Below are 21,112 nucleotides of genomic sequence, written 5' to 3'. Positions count from 1 at the left end.
CATAAGTGGAAGAAGCAGAAGAAGGCGTCACTGGCGTAGATGGCGGAATAACAGAGACCAATGTCATAGAACCGAACTGTCAGCAGCAAACAATGCCTTCTGCCTTACTGTGCTGAAGGCGATTTACTACTAAATACATGTAAATGTAGATGCAAACAATAACAAAAGATAGTAATACAAGCAGCCAAATCTGATTAAAAATCACGCCGGACGAAATGGCCGTGCGGTTAAAGGCGCTGCAGTCTGGAACTGCAAGACCGCTACGGTCGCAGGTTCGAATCCTGCCTCGGGCATGGATGTTTGTGATGTCCTTAGGTTAGTTAGGTTTAACTAGTTCTAAGTTCTAGGGGACTAATGACCTCAGCAGTTGAGTCCCATAGTGCTCAGAGCCATTTTTTTAAAAATCACCATGGGGAAATATTGGGGAAATTATAACTGTGTAGTAGTGTCCTATGTATTGAAATGTACTTTTGACGTTGGTAAACATGAATAAGACTATCTGGGTCCTTTGTAATTCTCAAAAACAGAATCACAAACAATGAGGAATGGAATGTAATTTATCAAACGTTACTACCATCGTTTTTCAATGTAATATTAACCCAAATGTATTTCTATCATATGTTCTTACAGTTTTCATGTATTCAAAGCTACAGAAACACGTTACTGTGTTAAGGGGGCCAGAAAGTCCTACCTTTCCAATATAACATGTTTTCTCAGAAAGTAGCTGAGCTAGTAAGTTGAAATTTTTGCAGGTTATCCATTGGAGTATTGGCTACAATTTAACAAAGGGATTTTTAAAGATTTGAATTCAGTTGTTAGAGATAGATTTTTTCTATTGTACTGAAAATTCGCTACTTTTTGTGCCATTTTTTGTTTATAAATGTATCAATACACAGATTTTTGGAAAACGGCTGTGGTAAGTTACGCAGAAGGGACTGTGTAATATTCTCTGAAAATGTGAAGCAAATTTGTTTGGTAGACCCTGAGAAAACATGTACTTTGTATGACAAAAAATAAAACTTTTGGGAATCGAGCTGCAAAGTTTGGATTATCCTGCTAGTGCATTCGAGGTCCGTGGTACGGATTCTCTTCACCTTCTTCAAACTCTGCCTCTAGTTTCCTCTTTGTCCTCCTCCTGTTTACTCTAGTTTGTATTTCTAGGCTATCTGCAGCCCTGTCAGCAGTATGAAGACGTTCCTTGTCCAAAACAAGCTTTGTTCGTACCATGCTGAAACCTATCTTTATTCCCATATTTCGAAATACTTTTCACCTTACAACGTCGCCATCATTGAAAGTAGTAACAGCATCATACACACCAAAGTGAAGTGTTTCTATTCTAACAAACACAGACTTGGAGATTGTTGGCCATATAACACTATTTGCACTTTCATTGGGGTTTTAAGTTTTTCCATGAACACTCTTTTTCAACAGTTCAGGTGCTGCTAAGTTTCTGAAAATAGGTTTCATCGCCTCCATTACCGCATCAGGCAGACTATGTTCATGAGTGTACACTTCACTAGTTAGAAATCCGTTGTCGTACCTACCTCAACCGTTTTCTCCTTTGAGACACAAGTAATGACGGTGACTGTCATTGGTTGAAGAAGTATGGAAAAAAGGCCCAAACAGACGTCTTCATTTCATCGACATTGTGTGTGCTTTGCCTTATAGCCATTCCATAATATGTCTGTATTATGTCAATTACACTGTCAGATAACCTTCCCTTCCCAGCCAACCCTTCCAACCATCACACAGAGTTTCTGTTTTTTGTACGAAGCTTTCCTTCACCGAAGTCTTGATCCCATTCGTTTTTGTACGTGTCTAGTACACTCAAATTTCTGTACTACAAGATCATCACCATAGGGCGTCAGTTCTTGAATATATTTGAAACTTTTAGAATCACCGTCACCAAGATAATTCACAAATAGCACTTTATCACACGCAACAGAGCGCTGACATATACTAGCCACATCAGCTACTTCCATTTATCCACTACTGCCACTATAGTTAGCTGTGAAATTATTTTCACGTGTACCTCTATTTTTTGTGGACACCTACAATATTTAGATATTACTGCCCCATCTAAAACTTTCCTCGTATACATACTGGTGGGAGATACCACGCCAAGAAGAGATGTGTGTCCCCATTTATGCCAGGTACCATCGGAAGCTGCAGTCAAATATCTGTTACTACTTTTTCTATTACTGCCTCTTCAAGAGCTTTCTTCACAGATTCTATACTGACATCTTATACTTTAGACGCTATAAATCTATTACAGTTCGTAAACTTGGCTGGAGGATTTGGAAGATTCATCAAGCCACAGAAAACTGCACCTGCAATACCACCCTTACCAATTGTACGCAAGGCACAAACAAATCTAATGCAGTGTTCATAGATTTTGCTACCAGTTTCTTCATTTGGAGTTCCTGCAACACTGTTCCAAAAGATGGTCATGTATAAACATTTACCACCATTCAGTACCATTTCACTGGCAAGTCCTACGTGATGTTTTATAGAGAGTTCCAGACCGAGTTCTCTACACTGACTACATCTTACATAGTTTGCAAAAGTTCCGTTGAGAACTCACATATCGAAGGTTTCATCCACATCCGATTCGCTCTTAAAAACATTCATACTTCTCACTAACTGAACCAGGCTTCTCTGCGAAGTACTTTCTTTCTCGCTTTCACTGCAATGGGCAGATGTACCAGCAAGGTTAGGTTAACACACTTAGCTATCGTCTTCATTGTTTACGGTAGTAACACCTCCCTTTGGCTTTCTAACTTTTCTCCTTTTCCTAAACGCCTTCAGAGGATTTCTTGTCACTTTACGTTTACCGATGATTATCCATCGATAAAAGAGAGACTTCAATGAACAGAATCCATTACGAATATTTTCAGGATTACAAAAGAGTAAATAGACATGAAACACACGACAATCGAGCAAGCCATATATACCGAACTATCACAGGTTAGTCACAACACTTATTTTCTCTCGCATCACTAAAATGGACATGATGAACATGTAGATTCGTGAGTACGTTTGACAGCAGTTTAACAGCGCCACAGTGGGTCACGCCCACGCAGGACATATTTAAAAAATATTTTAAAAACAGTTAAATTATACACCAATTGAAAGGGGAAAGTCTGTAGATTTTTAAAATGCAAAAAAGTAAAAATTGGACATTTCAAACTTTGAACCTTTCCGGAGCCCCTTAAAACTGTACAAGTCATGATGAGAATATTATTAGGAAATGTAAACAAATCAAACTTTCTGATAACCAAGCCATAAACATAAGCTTTGCCTATACCAGCATATGTAGGAACCCTTTTATTAACAACTTTGGCCATAAGTAAAGAAAGAAGTAACTGAATTGTTGATAAATTGAACATCTCGTATTTCACAACGAATACATAAACATAACTGTGACTTCCGTAATTAAAAACATGTATCTCTATATTAGAAGTATTTTGACGTCCAAATTGTTAACTCAATGTAAAACTTTTAATTGTAGCTCACCTAAAGTCTGTTTATAACAATTAACCCATTTTAGCGTTTACTATGAATGCTGTCACATTCTTGTCTCCAGGAGGTCAGTCTTCCGTCAGATTTTGAAGCGGCATCTATGTTTGTCGTCGATCCTAACCATGTGATAGTAAACACAAATGATGCGATTGTAAACTTATTATACATGTTGCTGTTGTGGTCTTCAGTCCAGAGACTGGTTTGATGCAGCTCTCCATTTTACTCTATCCTGTGCAAGGTTCTTCATCTCCCAGTACCTACTGCAACCTACATCCTTCTGAATCTGCTTAGTGTATTCATCCCTTGGTCTCCTTCTACGATTTTTTTCCCTCCACGCTGCCCGCCAATACTAAATTGGTGATCCCTTGATACCTCAGAATATGCCCTACCAACCGATCCCTTCTTCTAGTCACGTTGTGCCACAAATTTCTCTTCTCTCCAGTTCTATTCAATACCTTCTCATTAGTTATGTGATCTACCCATCTAATCTTCAGCATTCTTCTGTCGCACCACATTTCGACAGCTTCTATTCTCTTCTTGTCTGAACTATTTATCGTCCATGTTTCACTTCCATACATGGCTACAATCCGTACAAATACTTTCGGAAACGACTTCCTGACACTTACATCCATACTCGATATTAACAAATTTCTCTTTTTCAGAAACGCTTTCCTTGCCATTGCCAGTCTACATTTTATATCCTCTCTACTTCGACCATCATTAGTCTTTTTGCTCCCCAAATAGATCGGAAGAATTCCACATTATCTACGAGAATCAGCTATTGCAGTAAAGAAAAAAAGAAGAAGATAAGTATTTGTACTTCACTGAATTTACACCTCCGTCTGACGTACTAATTGCACCATCAACTGTTGTCACAAGCAGCGACAAGTACTTTCACACCTCAGTAGATTTTGAAATGGCGTAACGTTACACTTCATTATGTGAGTCGTTTGGACAATGTAGAAAAGCTCCAGCTCCACTCCGCTATAAAATTCAAAATTACGTATTGGAGGTTGTAAGAGGACACGAAACGAGGAAGGCACATGAGAGGTATGCTTCACACTACGAGTGACTGTCAACTGGCAGAAGTTACATTGAACCAGAAGAAACCTCTTTCAGGAACGAACAGATAAATGAAGCAAATGAAGATTATGTGTAATTAGTCAGTAAATTAAATGTACAGAATATTTCAAAATTCGACCACGAAACTTCGGTAATGGATTCCTCATATAACAAGAAGAAAAAAGTCTAGTAAACATTGGCTCTAAATTGCATACCTTAAGAGGTACGAGCATTTCTTCATCTTAGATACCATGAAACAAATTTCTGCCACCACAAGCTCTTTGGTTTCCATCTTTTGGGAGGGGGTAGTATGCCCCAAAATAAGAAAACATTGTGTAGTAAACATGTGTTCTAAAGTACATACCTTAACTCTTTCGGTGTCGAATTATACACTCCTGGAAATTGAAATAAGAACACCGTGAATTCATTGTCCCAGGAAGGGGAAACTTTATTGACACATTCCTGGGGTCAGATACATCACATGATCACACTGACAGAACCACAGGCACATAGACACAGGCAACAGAGCATGCACAATGTCGGCACTAGTACAGTGTATATCCACCTTTCGCAGCAATGCAGGCTGCTATTCTCCCATGGAGACGATCGTAGAGATGCTGGATGTAGTCCTGTGGAACGGCTTGCCATGCCATTTCCACCTGACGCCTCAGTTGGACCAGCATTCGTGCTGGACATGCAGACCGCGTGAGACGACGCTTCATCCAGTCCCAAACATGCTCAATGGGGGACAGATCCGGAGATCTTGCTGGCCAGGGTAGTTGACTTACACCTTCTAGAGCACGTTGGGTGGCACGGGATACATGCGGACGTGCATTGTCCTGTTGGAACAGCAAGTTCCCTTGCCGGTCTAGGAATGGTAGAACGATGGGTTCGATGACGGTTTGGATGTACCGTGCACTATTCAGTGTCCCCTCGACGATCACCAGTGGTGTACGGCCAGTGTAGGAGATCGCTCCCCACACCATGATGCCGGGTGTTGGCCCTGTGTGCCTCGGTCGTATGCAGTCCTGATTGTGGCGCTCACCTGCACGGCGCCAAACACGCATACGACCATCATTGGCACCAAGGCAGAAGTGACTCTCATCGCTGAAGACGACACGTCTCCATTCGTCCCTCCATTCACGCCTGTCGCGACACCACTGGAGGCGGGCTGCACGATGTTGGGGCGTGAGCGGAAGACGGCCTAACGTAGCCCAGCTTCATGGAGACGGTTGCGAATGGTCCTCGCCGATACCCCAGGAGCAACAGTGTCCCTAATTTGCTGGGAAGTGGCGGTGCGGTCCCCTACGGCACTGCGTAGGATCCTACGGTCTTGGCGTGCATCCGTGCGTCGCTGCGGTCCGGTCCCAGGTCGACGGGCACGTGCACCTTCCGCCGACCACTGGCGACAACATCGATGTACTGTGGAGACCTCACGCCCCACGTGTTGAGCAATTCGGCGGTACGTCCACCCGGCCTCCCGCATGCCCACTATACGCCCTCGCTCAAAGTCCGTCAACTGCACATACGGTTCACGTCCACGCTGTCGCGGCATGCTACCAGTGTTAAAGACTGCGATGGAGCTCCGTATGCCACGGCAAACTGGCTGACACTGACGGCGGCGGTGCACAAATGCTGCGCAGCTAGCGCCATTCGACAGCCAACACCGCGGTTCCTGGTGTGTCCGCTGTGCCGTGCGTGTGATCATTGCTTGTACAGCCCTCTCGCAGTGTCCGGAGCAAGTATGGTGGGTCTGACACACCGGTGTCAATGTGTTCTTTTTTCCATTTCCAGGAGTGTATCTTGCAGAAAAAAAATCATGTGTTTGCCATCCAGTTCTTCGAATAAAATTAAGATTTTTCAGACGTATAAAATATTCCAATGTGCCCCCCAAGATGGGATACAACGCGTCCCCAAACGAGGACATTGTGTTCAAGTGCGTGCAGTATAAGTCGAAGAATCAATGTATTTCATTTGATTTTATTTCACCAAAATACATAAATTACACATATTTACTTAATGATTATATACATAAACTATGGTTTTACGCTTTTAAGGAATGATAATCAAAGAAAAAAGATTTTATTCAATCCAGAAATAAGTGAATGTTACATGTTACACAATAAAATTTGGTTTCCTTTGTAACCCGGTTTGTTGCACCTGTCAAATGACTTTTTGTCACTGACCACTGGATGATGCCCAACGTTGTCCAGACGATCATCAGCTTCTGGACGAACTTCAAACACATGCAATATCAACTCCATGAGAAACCATGCGAAGCGTCTACTTTCGCGATCTGATGAATGTACGTTAAATTGTGATCAAAAAAACCATCTTGTCGACCCCTCCCATATGTCGATTGAAAACCTGAATAACTTCTGACCGGTCGATGTCAACACATTTCAGTTTTATCCCATCTTTTACATACATCTTTGTTTCCAATTCCCACAAAATTCGACGCCATTACCGCTGGCTTATTTTCATACCATTTTGCTACTATAACGTCTCCATCTTCACTTATCAGTTACTCAGCAGAGCCTCTACCACGTATCTTCATGACTTTGTCACTCGAAAATGGTGAGTTCATGAAGTGATTTTGGCGCACTGTATATATTGTGTACATATTCTTATTTCTTGAGTACTGCAGGAGACTATAATTTGAGAAATAACTATCGAAAATAAGAAGCACTTTAGTTTCATTGATTCTTTCTGCTAATTTCACCACTAGTGATGCACCAAGATCAAAATGTTTTAGCACTGCTGGATAAGTTCTGCCATCGAGCCCTTATATATTATAAAATCAAACTTTTGACCGCTTTTTCCACTGAGTGCAAATATTTTTATTCCCCGTGGTTTCGGTTTGCCCTTCACATACTGTTTTACATTCGGTGATCCCTTGAAAGGCACCATTTGCTCATCGACACTAAGATGTTCTTCTACTGGTAAGCTTAGCAACAGTTCTCTTATGGAATTGTATATTGGTCTGAATTTTAAAAAAATCGATAATTTTTAACAGGATAACTTGTTATGTCAACATAGTGGAAGTTCTGTCTCAATTTTAGGAAACGGTTAACTGACACAGTGTCTGATATTTGGGAAATACATAACTGCGGCAACCAGTCACATCTAATCTTGGGGTATTTCAAATTTCCCGTTAGAATGTGAATTCCTGTAAGTGAAAGTATTTTTTTCTGTCGTAGGAGCAAAATCGCCTACACTTCTGTAAAGTGCATAAATATTTGTGCATTCCACACATTTTTGGACAAGAACATCAGTGAAATATTTGAAAAAAAAATGGTAGAGACTCTCAAGGTTGTCCACTAGCTCAGAGTAATATTTGTACCGTTCAATAAAAGGAGATGTATAAGTGAGTCCTCTTTCCTCTACCGTATATCTTTTTCAGGCATTAATTGGCCAAAATTATGATTACACTCTAGATCAACAACGTCCATCACATCTGTTTCACGCATAATATTTATTTCAGAATGGACTTGTTCACTGTCATCATTGTTTTGCACTCCGATGATATAGGGGTCTTCAGAACCTATAATAAAAAATGCTACTACAAAAATAAAAACCCATAAAAATGTACATCTGAGTGGCCCAGATGAAAAAGCCGCTAAATTCGTTTTATGTCGATTTTGAGATGGGCACAAGGCCATATAGATTTTTTCAGCGCCTACATGATGGAATATGTTTGAGGTTGCAAAACCGGCTATAAACCGTCGAAAATGGCTGTCGAAAACCGTGTTCGGTTTCAAGAGCAGTTTGCTGCAAGTTGTCTTCGGGTGCAGAGCCCGTTAAATACCCAATACGTGCGGCTGTCGCCCTGCCATGTCCGGATGCATAGCACGTCAACAGACATCAGACTTACAAATCTGGACATTCAAAGCTATCTTTCAGTTTGTTACGATTAGAATGGATATTTTCCTTATTGAGCTCTAGGCTGGCTGCGCTGTAACAAATTCGTACGCAACAAGAACATTCTAGCTGCCAATGCATTGTCATTTGGCTGGGACGAGTGTTTCGTGATAATATCAGTGTCACATATCATGCAGCTAGCGGGCTTTGCGTCTAGGCTACTCAGCTTATAATATACCGTATGATATAAAACGTCTAACATTACCTCCATCATTGTCCTCTTGTCCAGCATTATCGCTCTCATACATAGTCGGTTACAGATGAATTAACGAGCTCTATAACTTCTGCTGTAAGTGGCCTTCGTGTATCTTGGACTCGGAGCATTGTGAAATCACCGTAAGATGACTAAAAAGACAACGAAATAATATCCAAAATTTCTATGCTACTAAAACCTTTCAATCACAATGTCCTCATTTGGAGACATGTATAACGATATAAATACAATGTCTCTTACCTTTCGTTCTGAATGACACCTTTAATTTTCGCCTTCAAGAATGCAGCTTTCTATGCACAAGTAAGTTTTTTGCGTAAACCGGCTGATAGGAGATACAAAGATTACTCGGAAGAATCTATGTGAATGTGCACATTCAGTTTTGTTTTGTGGTACCACAGACTGACAGGAGATGTCGACGCTGTTCTCAAATAAACACACTGCTTGTGACAATATGAGGACAACGATCAAAAATGGTAAAATTTAACGAATTTTAGTATACTAAGAACTTATTTAGTATGTCCTTATATGCGGACGCCACGATCGAAAGGATTAAGAGCTACGAGCATCTGTTCAATAGAGTACAGCTGTTTCATGGTAGAGAAGATGAAGTGTTCGTAGCTCTTAACGAATGAACTTTAGAGGTCACCTTTACTAGACATTTTTTCTTGTTTTAGTCCGTACGACGACCTCTCAAAATATGGAAAGCAAAGGGCTTGCAGTGGCAGAGATATGCATCGAAGATGAAGAAGTGCTTGCAGCTCATAAGATATGTGTTTTAGCGCCAGTTTGTAGTAGACATTTTTCTTTTTGTAATCTTTTTGCCATCGATTTTGAAACATCCTGTGTATGTGCACTGAAGAGACAAAGAAACTACTACACCTGCCTAATATCGCGTAGAGCCCCAGCGAGCACTCAGAAGTGCCGCAGCACGACGTGGTATGGACTCAACCAATGTCTGAAATAGTGCTGGAGAGAACTGACAACGTCAATCCTGCAGGGCTGCCCATAAATCTGTAGGGGTACGAGGGGGTGGAGATCTCTTCCGAACAGTACGTTGCAGGGCATCCCAGATATGCTCAATAACGTTCATGTCTGGTGAGTTTAGTCGCCAGCGGAAGTGCTTGAACTCAGAAGTGTAAGTGTTGCTGGAGCTACTCTATAGCAGTTCTGGACGGGAGGGGTGTCGCATTGTCCTGCTGGAATTGTCCAAGTCGGTCGGAAAGCACAATGGACATGAATGGATGCAGGTGATCAGACAGGATGCTTACGTACGTGTCACCTCTAAGAGTCATATTTATACGTATCACGAGTCACATATCACTGCAACTGCACTCGCCCCACACCATTACAGAGCCTCCACCAGCTTGAACAGTCCCCTGTTCACATGCAGAGTCGACGGATTCATGAGGTTGTCTCCAATCCTGTACACGTCCATCCGCCCGATACAGTTTGAAATGATACTCGTCCGACCAGGCAGCATACTTCCAATCATCAACAGTCCAATGTCGATGTTGACGGGCCCAGGCGAGGCGTAAAGCTTTGTGTCGTGCGGTCATCAAGGGTACTCGAGGGGGCCTTCGACTCCGAAAGCCCATATCGATAAAATTTCATTTAATGGTTCGCCCGTTGACACTTGACTGCCAAGCATTGAAATCTGCAGCAATTTGCGGAAGCGTTGCACTTCTGTCACGTTGAACGATTCTCTTGTTGTCGTTGGTCCCGTTCTTGTAGGCAGGAAAGGCCGCAGCGATGTCGGAGATTTGATGTTTTACCGGATTCCTGATACTCACAGTACACTCTTGAAATGGTCCCGTGGGAAAATCCGCACCTCGAAGATTCTGTGTCCCATAGCTCGTGCGTCGACTATAACACCACATTCAATCTCCTTTAAATCTTGATAACCTGCCATTGCAGCAGTAGTAGCCGATGTAGCAACTGCGCCAGACACTGTTGTCTTATATAGGCGTTGCCGACCTCAGCGCCGTATTCTGCCTGTTCACATATCTCTGTATCTGAATACGCATGCTTATACCAGTTTCTTTGGCGCTTCAGTGTATATTGAAAAATGGGAGAAGCTCGTTGTTAACTTAAATGTTGAGCTGAAACTGGTAAGAAATTGGATATTTTTTGATTTTAATTTTTTTAAAACAATTTTTAAGGAAAGTATCGGTAATTTGTTCAACTTTTTTTTATCTACCTAAGTGCTACGAGTTTCTATTCTGGTTTCACTTTAAGTGGAATGCCTGTTCTCTCCTTCATGAAGTAAGGAGCTATTTTCTGGAGTATATAATCGAATGATCGGATAGACATTCTTGTATAAACAAAAGATCTAGTTTCGTCATTTCTTAAATCACGAAACAGATGGTGTTACTCTCTGTAAACTTTTCCATTCCTATTAATCTGATGAATTCCATTATTCCTCTTGTCCTTCAATAACTCACGTTTCAGACAATAGCTGGTTTCACTAATAGTGAAGAGTTTAGCTAGTTAAACTAATGACCCCATGTTAGGAAGTGTCGAGAAATACCTCTTGCCGCTTTTATCGTAGCCACCGCCACTCGCCAGCTCTGTCACTTTGATGCCCGCCGCTCACCTCTCAACCACTCACATCGTAGCCGAGCCCTAATGCTTCGCAACATGGGAGGTGTTTATCCACTCTCGGCGGCTCCCTCCCCCTCTCTCTCTAAGTGCTAGGCGCCTACACACCTGTGCCTGTTCAGTAACACCACCTCACTTGGTTACTTGGTCTGAGCCCATCGTGAGAAAATAAAGTTGTAGAGCAACACTAGGGCCACACATAACTTACAGAAGTGTAAAATCAAGACTTGCCGTAGAATGCCTAAGCAACACACAGGATGTTTGAAAACGAACTTTACAACTTCAAAAATTCATACAAATTTATTGAAAGAAGATATACAGCTGGGTTTAGTGTTATTTTGTAGGGAAACACATCAAGGTTTTTTTTACCTTAAACTAAAGATGTATGTGGCTTCCGTGTGCACACATCCCATCGGAAGTCAGTTTCTTTCCAAACTCGCTGTAGCATTGCAGGTGTAACTTGCTCAGTGGCGGCGTAACTTTCTTGCTCAAAGTGCAGGTAGAGAAGCCGGCACAGATGTTTTTGTTGCGGTCTTCAATCCTGAGACTGGTTTGATGCAGCCCTCCATGCTACTCTATCCTGTGCAAGCTTCTTCAACTCTGAGTATCTTCTGCAACCTACGACCTTCTGAATCTGCTTAGTGTATTCATCTCTTGGTCTCCCTCTACGATTTTTACCCTCCTCGCTGCCCTCCAATACTAAATTGGTGATCCCTTGATGCCTCAGAACATGTCCTACCAACCGGTCCCTTCTTCTTGTCAAGTTGTGCCACAAACTCCTCTTCTCCCCAATTCTATTCAATACCCCCTCATTAGTTATGTGATCTACCCGTCTAATCTTCAGCATTCTTCTGTAGCACCACATTTCGAAAGCTTCTATTGTCTTCTTGTCTAAACTATTTATCGTCCATGTTTCACTTCCATACATGGCTACACTCCATACAAATACTTTCAGAAACTACTTCCTGACGCTTAAATCTATACTCGATATTAACAAATTTCTCTTCTTCAGAAACGCTTTCCTTGCCATTGCCAGTCTACATTTTATATCCTCTCTACTTCGACCATCATCATTTATTTTGCTCCCCAAACAGCAAAACTTCTTTACTACTTTAAGTGTCTCATTTCCTAATCTAATTCCCTCAGCATTACCCGACTTAATTCGTCTACATTCCATTATCCTCGTTTTGCTTTTGTTGATGTTCATCTTATATCCTCCCTTCAAGACCCTGTCCATTCCGTTCAACTGCTCTTCCAAGTTCTTTGCTGTCTCTGACAGAATTACAATGTCATCGGCGAACCTTAAAGTTATTATTTCTTCTCCATGGATTTAAATACCTACTCCGAATTTTTATTTTGTTTCCTTTACTGCTTGCTCAATATACAGATTGTTTACATCGGGGAGAGGCTACAACCCTGTCTCACTCCCTTCCCAACCACTGCTTCCGTTTCATGCCCCTCGACTCTTATAACTGCCATCTGGTTTCTGTACAAATTGTAAATAGCCTTTCGCTCCCTGTATTTTACCCCTGCCAACTTTAGAATTTGAAAGAGAGTATTTCCCGGCGGGGTCAGGGATTTTCTCTGCCTCGTGATGGCTGGGTGTTGTGTGCTGTCCTTAGGTTAGTTAGGTTTAAGTAGTTCTAAGTTCTAGGGGACTTATGACCACAGCAGTTGAGTCCCATAGTGCTCAGAGCCATTTGAGCCAAAGAGAGTATTCCAGTCAAAATTGTCAAAAGCTTTCTCTAAGTCTACATATGCTAGGAACATAGGTTTGCCTTTCCTCAATCTTTCTTCTAAGATAAGTCGTAGGGTCAGTATTGCCTCACGTGTTCCAATATTTCTACGGAATCGAAACTGATCTTCCCCGAGGTCGGCTTCTACCAGTTTTTCCATTCGTGTGTAAAGAATTCGTGTTAGTATTTTGCAGCTGTGACTTATTAAACTGATTGTTCGGTAATTTTCACATCTGTCAGCACCTGCTTTCTTTGGGATTGGAATTGTTATATTCTTCTTCAAGTCTGAGGGTATTTCGCCTGTCTCATACATCTTGCTCACCAGGTGGTAGAGTTTTGTCAGGACTGGCTCTCCCAAGGCTGTCAGTAGTTCTAATGGAATGTTGTCTACTCCCGGAGCCTTTTTTCGACTCAGATCTTTCAGTGCTCTGTAAAACTCTTCACGATATCCTTGATGAATCCCCGTAAAAAAAATTAAAAAAAAACGAGTGATGTCGTCTGGGGAACATGGGGGCCATGCAATTGGCGCATCACAGCCAATGTATTGACCTAAAAGTAAAATGATCATGTGGCATTGTTGGCCGGGATGCCTATTCTGGTTCGGCCGCCATGTGCAAGTCTTATTTCATTAGGCACCACATTGGGCTACTCGCGGCCGATGATGAAGGTGAAATGATGGTGAGGACCACACAGCACCCAGTCTACGAGCGGAGAGAATCTCCGACCCTGTCGGGAATCGAACCCGGGCCCAGTGCATGGGAGGCAAACACGTTACCACCCAGCTAAGCAGGCAGACAGACATCCATTGACCTGGAAAATGGTCACTGAGAAAATCCCAGACGTCAGTCAGGTAGTGGGGTGGTTTACCATCTTGCATGAAGTAAACATTTCGTTCTTGGTCATCCTCATCGATCTGTAGTATCAAAAATTGTTGTAATATATCCAGGTACGCTATCCCGTTGGAGGTTCTCTCACGGAAAAAAGGGGCGTCACACTTTGTTCTTGCTCAGTGCACAAAAAACTTTCAGTTTAGGGCTATCACGAACATGTTGTGCAATGGATGATATGGATTTTCACTGCCCCAAATCCTACAGTTATGTGTGTTAACCTTGCCACTTAAGTAAAAAGTCGACTCCTTAGAAAAGATGATTTTGTCCAAGAAATGTTCATCCTCATGTAATCGATTTAACATATCCGCACAGAAGTTTTTGCGAGCAGTTTTGTCAGTGTCTTTTATTGCTTGTACGATCGTCAACCTGCACGGTTTCAAATGCAAACGGTTTCTCAAGACATGCCAAACAGCCGTATGTGGGATTTGCAGTTCGCGAGACGCACGCTGGCTCGATTTCGTAGGGCTGTTGACAAAACGTTGTGTCACTCGCTCAACGACGTCGTCAGATGTGCTTGGACGACCTGATGATTTCCCACGTCTCACCGAGCACCCTGTTTCTACAAAACATTTATGCCACTCATAAATTGTAGGCCTAATAGGAGGATCTTTAGCGTATTTGGTAGGGAAATTAACGTTGAACTGTTGTCCCCGACTTCGATTCTTCAAACCAAAACATACAGCTAGCATGCTCGGGTCCAGTGAAGGCAACCATCTTTAACGCAACTGCCGCTAGCGCTCCTTACTGTGCGATTCGGCACTAGCGAACTACACGAGACAAAACTTGATGTATTTCCCTACAAATTGACACTACAATCACCTCTTTTGGTACTATGAATTAATTTATATGAATTTTAAAAGTTGTGAAGTCCTTTTTGTAACACCCTGTATTGAATACCTACAATTTTTCTGAGGCAGTTTGATTTAACGATTCCCCAAGGAAGTGTATAAAATGCGAAGGGATTTTATAAAATGCAGTTTGGACACAGGCAAAGAATGAAACTACAATGAAGTAACAAGTTAAAACCAGAAATTTATATATTTCATGAAAGTTTAATCAAAATATGAGAATTACCACATTTATGTGTGTCTGAAAATTGGCTTATCTTGAGGTATATATGTTTTAATAGATTTTTAACAATTACTAATATGTAATAAATAAGTGAAAAAACAGTTTTTCAGCAATTATTACAAAGGCACAATAAACAAAAACTGAATCCAAAATTTCAGTTTTTATTTACTTCGAAGCTTCGAAGCTTTTATGCGAGGTGCCGGGGCCAGCAGTGTATTTAACACTAAATTCTAGAATCTACATATGTAAATGATGCTCTAAGCCCCCCCTATTCTAACTCCGACTTTTGCTGTTGCACAAGGATTAAAAATTATACGCGAACTGACTGTAATCAACCCTGCAAGTGGAGTAGAAAAGAGTTTGGCACCTGCAATAATTTAATTTGATAAATAAGTTAAATAAAGGAAGGTTTCATAAACGTAGTGAGAAATGATGAATGAAAGTTCTGTCCAAAATAACAATATGATTTATTAAGACTAAACACAAAATAATAAACAAAAACACATGAATTCTAATTTATAATACATCAAATTGGCTCAAATTGGATACACATACAAACACTGTAAAGGTGAAGTTGTCCCTAAACTAGATCGTGAGGTTTAAGACGAAGTGGTATGTGGAGAAAAATTCCTTGCCACTCAAATCTCAAGAGAGACACACAGCTAACCCAACAGTAATTGCTGCTACTCAAGACAGAACAAAGTTAGAAAAAGACGAACAGGCGCGCTCTGCTGAGCTCTGATTATCACCTAGGAAAATCCCTATCTGCCGGTGCTGCGGACATACATTACCAAACTGTCTTCTTAACTGCCCGAAACACGATCTGGCATACCGGAGGCGAAGGCTGGTTGCTTCGACGTCCTCGACCGAAACGGGAGAGCCGACTACTTAGAGCACCCGTACAGGCCGAACACACAACATTCCCGCCCCCACGACAGTGGCCGTGGTTAAACGTTCCAATCAGCAACTCGAAAACCGGCGGAAATTCCACTCCATTGCCGGAGCACTACCATTCCACCAATGGAGATTCTTGGCGCCAATTTCTGTGCTGATTTTGCTACGTCACGGAGCTATGCCCTGAGCAAGCCAATCACAGTTACCATTTTGCAGAAAGCGCGGGAATTTTCCCGCCACAACTGCCTGGGTACACAAGTCATTCCCACGCCTCGCTGGTAGCCCGCCAGAAAGTGTTTTCGCTAAGATTCTGCGAAGTAACGGAACCTCTAGCCGAGCCGCTACTTCAAACCCCTCCGGGCGTGTCTTTTGACAATGTCGGCGTCTGCAAAGCATTCATTCGACTTCCTCGCACCCGTCGGCTTAACCCTCTCCAGTTCAACAGAGCCTGCCTGCCACCGGACCACCCGGGTGACGAGAGACGCTGCGTGGGAAGTCCGCGTGTGAAGGAATAGCAACTTTCCACCGCATGCAAATTAGAGAGGAGAATCGTAAGATAGAAATATGAGAGGGGGCTCATGCCACCTCTCAACTACAATGAAGTAACAAGTTAAAACCAGAAATTTATATATTTAATGAAAGTTTAATCAAAATATGAGAATTACCACATTTATGTGTGTCTGAAAATTGGCTTATCTTGAGGTATATATGTTTTAATAGATTTTTAACAATTACTAATATGTAATAAATAAGTGAAAAAACAGTTTTTCAGCAATTATTACAAAGGCACAATAAACAAAAACTGAATCCAAAATTTCAGTTTTTATTTACTTCGAAGCTGTACTTCTTTCATGCTTTACTCACTGCAGCAAGCAGAAGTGAAATGACATACTGAACTGCAAATAACTTTTCTTTTTGCACACAAATATCTGAGGTTCTGGCATTTATTTTTGCGTTTGCAGTTCACAAATCCTTGTCCAGCACCGGTACATTGCTGACTGAGTGGCAGATGACATGAGAGACACCTCTTGGTCCATCGGAACATCTCCAGACTTAGGGAGAGACTTCCTCAACGCTCTGATCTGTGACCTTCTATACGACTGCTTTAGAAGCCCTTCTTTCGTATTCAACTTATACAAACCATCGTTTATCACATCAGCCTCGACAGCTATGATCTGTATTAATTTCAGAAAACCTACAGTTAACTCTTTTGGTCGGAAAGCACTTCCATTTTCTTCACCTGAGACTATAGACTTTCTTTTTTTCTTTGAGTCTTGCCGGCCAATAATGACTTTTTTTGTTATTCATGCAAAGGGGGCATGTAATATGCGTACCGAACCGTTCTTCCTCAACTTTAATTCCTACAGGTGACATGAATATACCATTCACAGCATGGGCACTGGTGCCTCCACATGTAGATTCTGAACAGACACAACAAATGAACTCTTGTGTTTCAGATGCTTGAGTCGTTGTTGAAGCCGTGGGCTTTTGCCAAGTTTTCACAGACGTGTTCTAATGAATCAACAATCTCTTCCAATTCTTGTTAACTAGTAATAAAAATTAAAACCTCTTGCGGTAGAGCTGATGAGCTAAGTACGACCTTTATTTTACAGCCAAACATAGCCTCATATGGAGACCTTTTGACACCGTATTGATATGACCGGATTTTCATTAACTGACGAACAGCAAACCCACGGCCAAATAATTATTTTGTTTGCTCTGCATCCATGATGTCAACATATTCTCCTCATCCTGGTTTTCTCTTTCAACACTTCCTTCACTTTGGCTCTGACGAGGTTCCCCACATGTTTTTCAGTTACGACCAGTACACTTGTACATTAGAAACGACTTTGTCGGCCAACTTTCTCCCGATGTCTGACTGGAGCATTGACAGAGCTCTAAGAAAAAAATGGCTCTGAGCACTATGGGACTCAACTTCTGAGGTCATTAGTCCCATAGAACTTAGAACTAGTTAAACCTAACTAACCTAAGGACATCACACACATCCATGCCCGAGGAAGGATTCGAACCTGCGACCGTAGCGGTCTCGCGGTTCCAGACTGCAGCGCCTAGAACCGCACGGCCACAGAGCTCTAAGAAGAGTGAATATATCAGTCAAGTGGTATGCTATTTCCTCAGCCATCTTTGTTTTAAAGGCTTTAAGTACAACAAACGTAGTCAGGTGACACTGATACACGAGAATGAAATATGCACCATCTGAATGAGTGTGAAAATCTGCATGGAGATACGAGTAGATACAGAAGAAATCAATAGTATTACTGTATGGCTTTTCTACAACCTATTTGCTTCTGCTGGCGGTTTCACAGATTTGTATCACCCCTGTATCACAAAGAGTTATATTAACATACCTGTTAGACAAATCTTGTGTCATCCTGCTTCACCCACCATGTCTATAGAAGAATGGGACTCATAAAGTGGGTTAAACAACGCACCACTCGATACGTAAAATCTAATTGTACGGTATATTTCATTCAATCACCAAAACATTTTCACAGTCATCCAGTGGAGCCTGCGTTTTAGCGAAAGTGACTCACAGACGGAAATGAATTCCAACGGAAATGGGCTGAAACATTTACAACAATGACGTCTGTGGATGTTGTAAATGTCAGAATCTTCTTTTCATGCTTAGCTTTAAAAGTAGCCGGTATTATAGGAAATACCTAGGTGAAGTATGAAATAAGATGCGTTTCATATTCTGTCTAATGATTTTTGGTATTCTATATGTTCCATAAAATGCCGAATTTCGCAGTTTGCCGTAACATGTGCATGGCTTTGTAACTTGTACATGGCTTTCAATCGAAGTGAATCCTTGATGCTCCAATGAATATATTGTTATGAGTATTGAAATACCTTGGGTGATAATAACTATGTGTTATAACTAGACTCAAACTCGGTTCCTTTCATGAGCAACACTGTTATCGACTTTGCCCGCATCTCGTGGCCGTGCGGTAGCGTTCTCGCTTCCCACGCCCGGGTTCCCGGGTTCGATTCCCGGCGGGGTCAGGGATTTTCTCTGCCTCGTGATGGCTGGGTGTTGTGTGTAATGTCCTTAGGTTAGTTAGGTTTAAGTAGTTCTAAGTTCTAGGGGACTGATGACCATAGATGTTAAGTCCCATAGTGCTCAGAGCCATTTGAACCATTTTTGTTATCGACTTTGCTATCCGAATACATTTCACTGGTTGCCCACGGCTTCAGAAAATAGGAGAGTGAAGACTGAAGCTGCAAAGCAGATCATGAGTACCAGTAAACAGGTAAGAGTACTACCCGGAAATTCAACGGTCTGCTCCACTAATCCTTCAGCACTTGTTTTCAGTCTATCTAATGGTTCAAATGGCTCTAAGCACTATGGGACTTAACATCTGAGGTCATCAGTCCCCTTGACTTAGAACTACTTATACCTAAATAACACCGAGCGAGGTGGCGCAGTGGTTAGCACACTGGACTCGCATTCGGGAGGATGACGGTTCAATCCCGTCTCCGGCCATCCTGATTTAGGTTTTCCGTGATTTCCCTAAATCGTGTCAGGCAAATGCCGGGATGGTTCCTTTGAAAGGGCACGGCCGATTTCCTTCCCAATCCTTCCCTAACCCGAGCTTGCGCTCCGTCTCTAATGACCTCGTTGTCGACGGGACGTTAAACACTAACTACCACCACCACCACCTAAATAACGCAAGGACATCACACACATCCATGCCCGAGGCAGGATTCGAACCTGCGACCGTAGCAGCAGCGCGGTCTCTTGCATTCCATTTTTCGAAGTGAATCCATTGGCCAACGATCGTGTCTGCCTCGGGATTTGTAATTTGAACTTCCCCAAAAGTTTTAACTGTTTTGGAGACTACAGATAAAGCACGTAAAACAAAAAAGTAATTCATAGTTCTGCCAGCACTGACACTTCGTAGCTGAAGACAGTTTTTGCAAAACATGCATTATACAAAAAATAAAATTTTACAAAAATCAATTTTTTTTAAATTAACAGGCAACTTCAGACAAGCAAATTGTTTAAAATCAGCAAATTTGGTACAGTTTCGAATATGTTTTATGGTAGTCTTTACACATACATAAAATTTTTATAATTAATCAACTGCTGGGAGTAGAAAAATACACTGTCCAATCACATTAATGTGATTACTTGTCAAAAATCTGAAAAACCATATTTTGCATCGCGGACCGTACAAGATGCGAGAGTCAGTGAGTTTCTGGAAGGTACCGACACGGATGTGAAGCTATGCGACGCAGTTGCGTTAGGTTTCTCGGTTGAGGATCCATGGCCCCTACGACCTGATTGAGGTGCTCCTACAGATCCTAGATTCGGTTTAAATCCGGGGACTTTGGTGGTAAGAGGAGTATGGTAAACTCAGCCTGGTGCCCTCCGAAACCTTCATGTAAACTGCGAATTGTGTGACGTGTTACACTGTCCTACTGGTAGCTGCCATCGTGCCAAAGAAAAAACAGATTATATGTAGGGGTGGAGATGGTCGCCAAGGGTAGATGCATACGTGTGTTGATTCATTGTGCCTTCCATAATGACTCGTTCACACAGGGAACGCCACGAAAATATTACCTAGACCACAACGCTCCTTCCTCCGCTCTGGAGCTTTCCGACAATTACTGCAAAGTGTTTTGCTTACATACGTTTCACGCCGTACACTCCAAAAGCCATCTGACCGATGGAGCATGAAACGTGATTCATCTGAAAAGGCCATCTGTCGCCATTCAGGAGCGCCTAGTTGCGGTATTGGCGTGCAACCTCCAGCCTCCGTCGCCGGTGAACGGCAGTCAGCATTAATCCATGAACCCGGCACCTCTTGCAGAGGAGACATTGTTGGTTGACGCTCGGTTCGTCCGCGCAGTCAGTTGCTCAACAGTTGCACATCTATTCGCCCGTACACACCTCCCCAGCCGTTGTTCGCCTCTGTCATCTATGGCCCACGGTGAATCACAGTTGTCTCGGCGTCGGCTTTGTACAGTGCCATTTTGCCATGTACGGTATACTTTAACCACGGCGGCAAGCGAACAGTTTACAAACGTAGCCGTTCCGGAAATGCTTCCACCCTTGACCGGAAAGCCAATGACCATGCCCCTTTCGATGTCAGATAAATCACCCTTTTTTCACATTACATCGACTCCACTGTCTTCCGCGTCCCGATGACACATGTTATGCGGCCTCCACTGCTAGAGCT

This window comes from Schistocerca nitens, chromosome 2 (assembly GCF_023898315.1).
Source record: "Schistocerca nitens isolate TAMUIC-IGC-003100 chromosome 2, iqSchNite1.1, whole genome shotgun sequence".
NCBI classification, from domain to species: Eukaryota; Metazoa; Arthropoda; class Insecta; order Orthoptera; family Acrididae; genus Schistocerca; species Schistocerca nitens.
Note: the sequence above shows the minus strand (reverse complement) of the source record.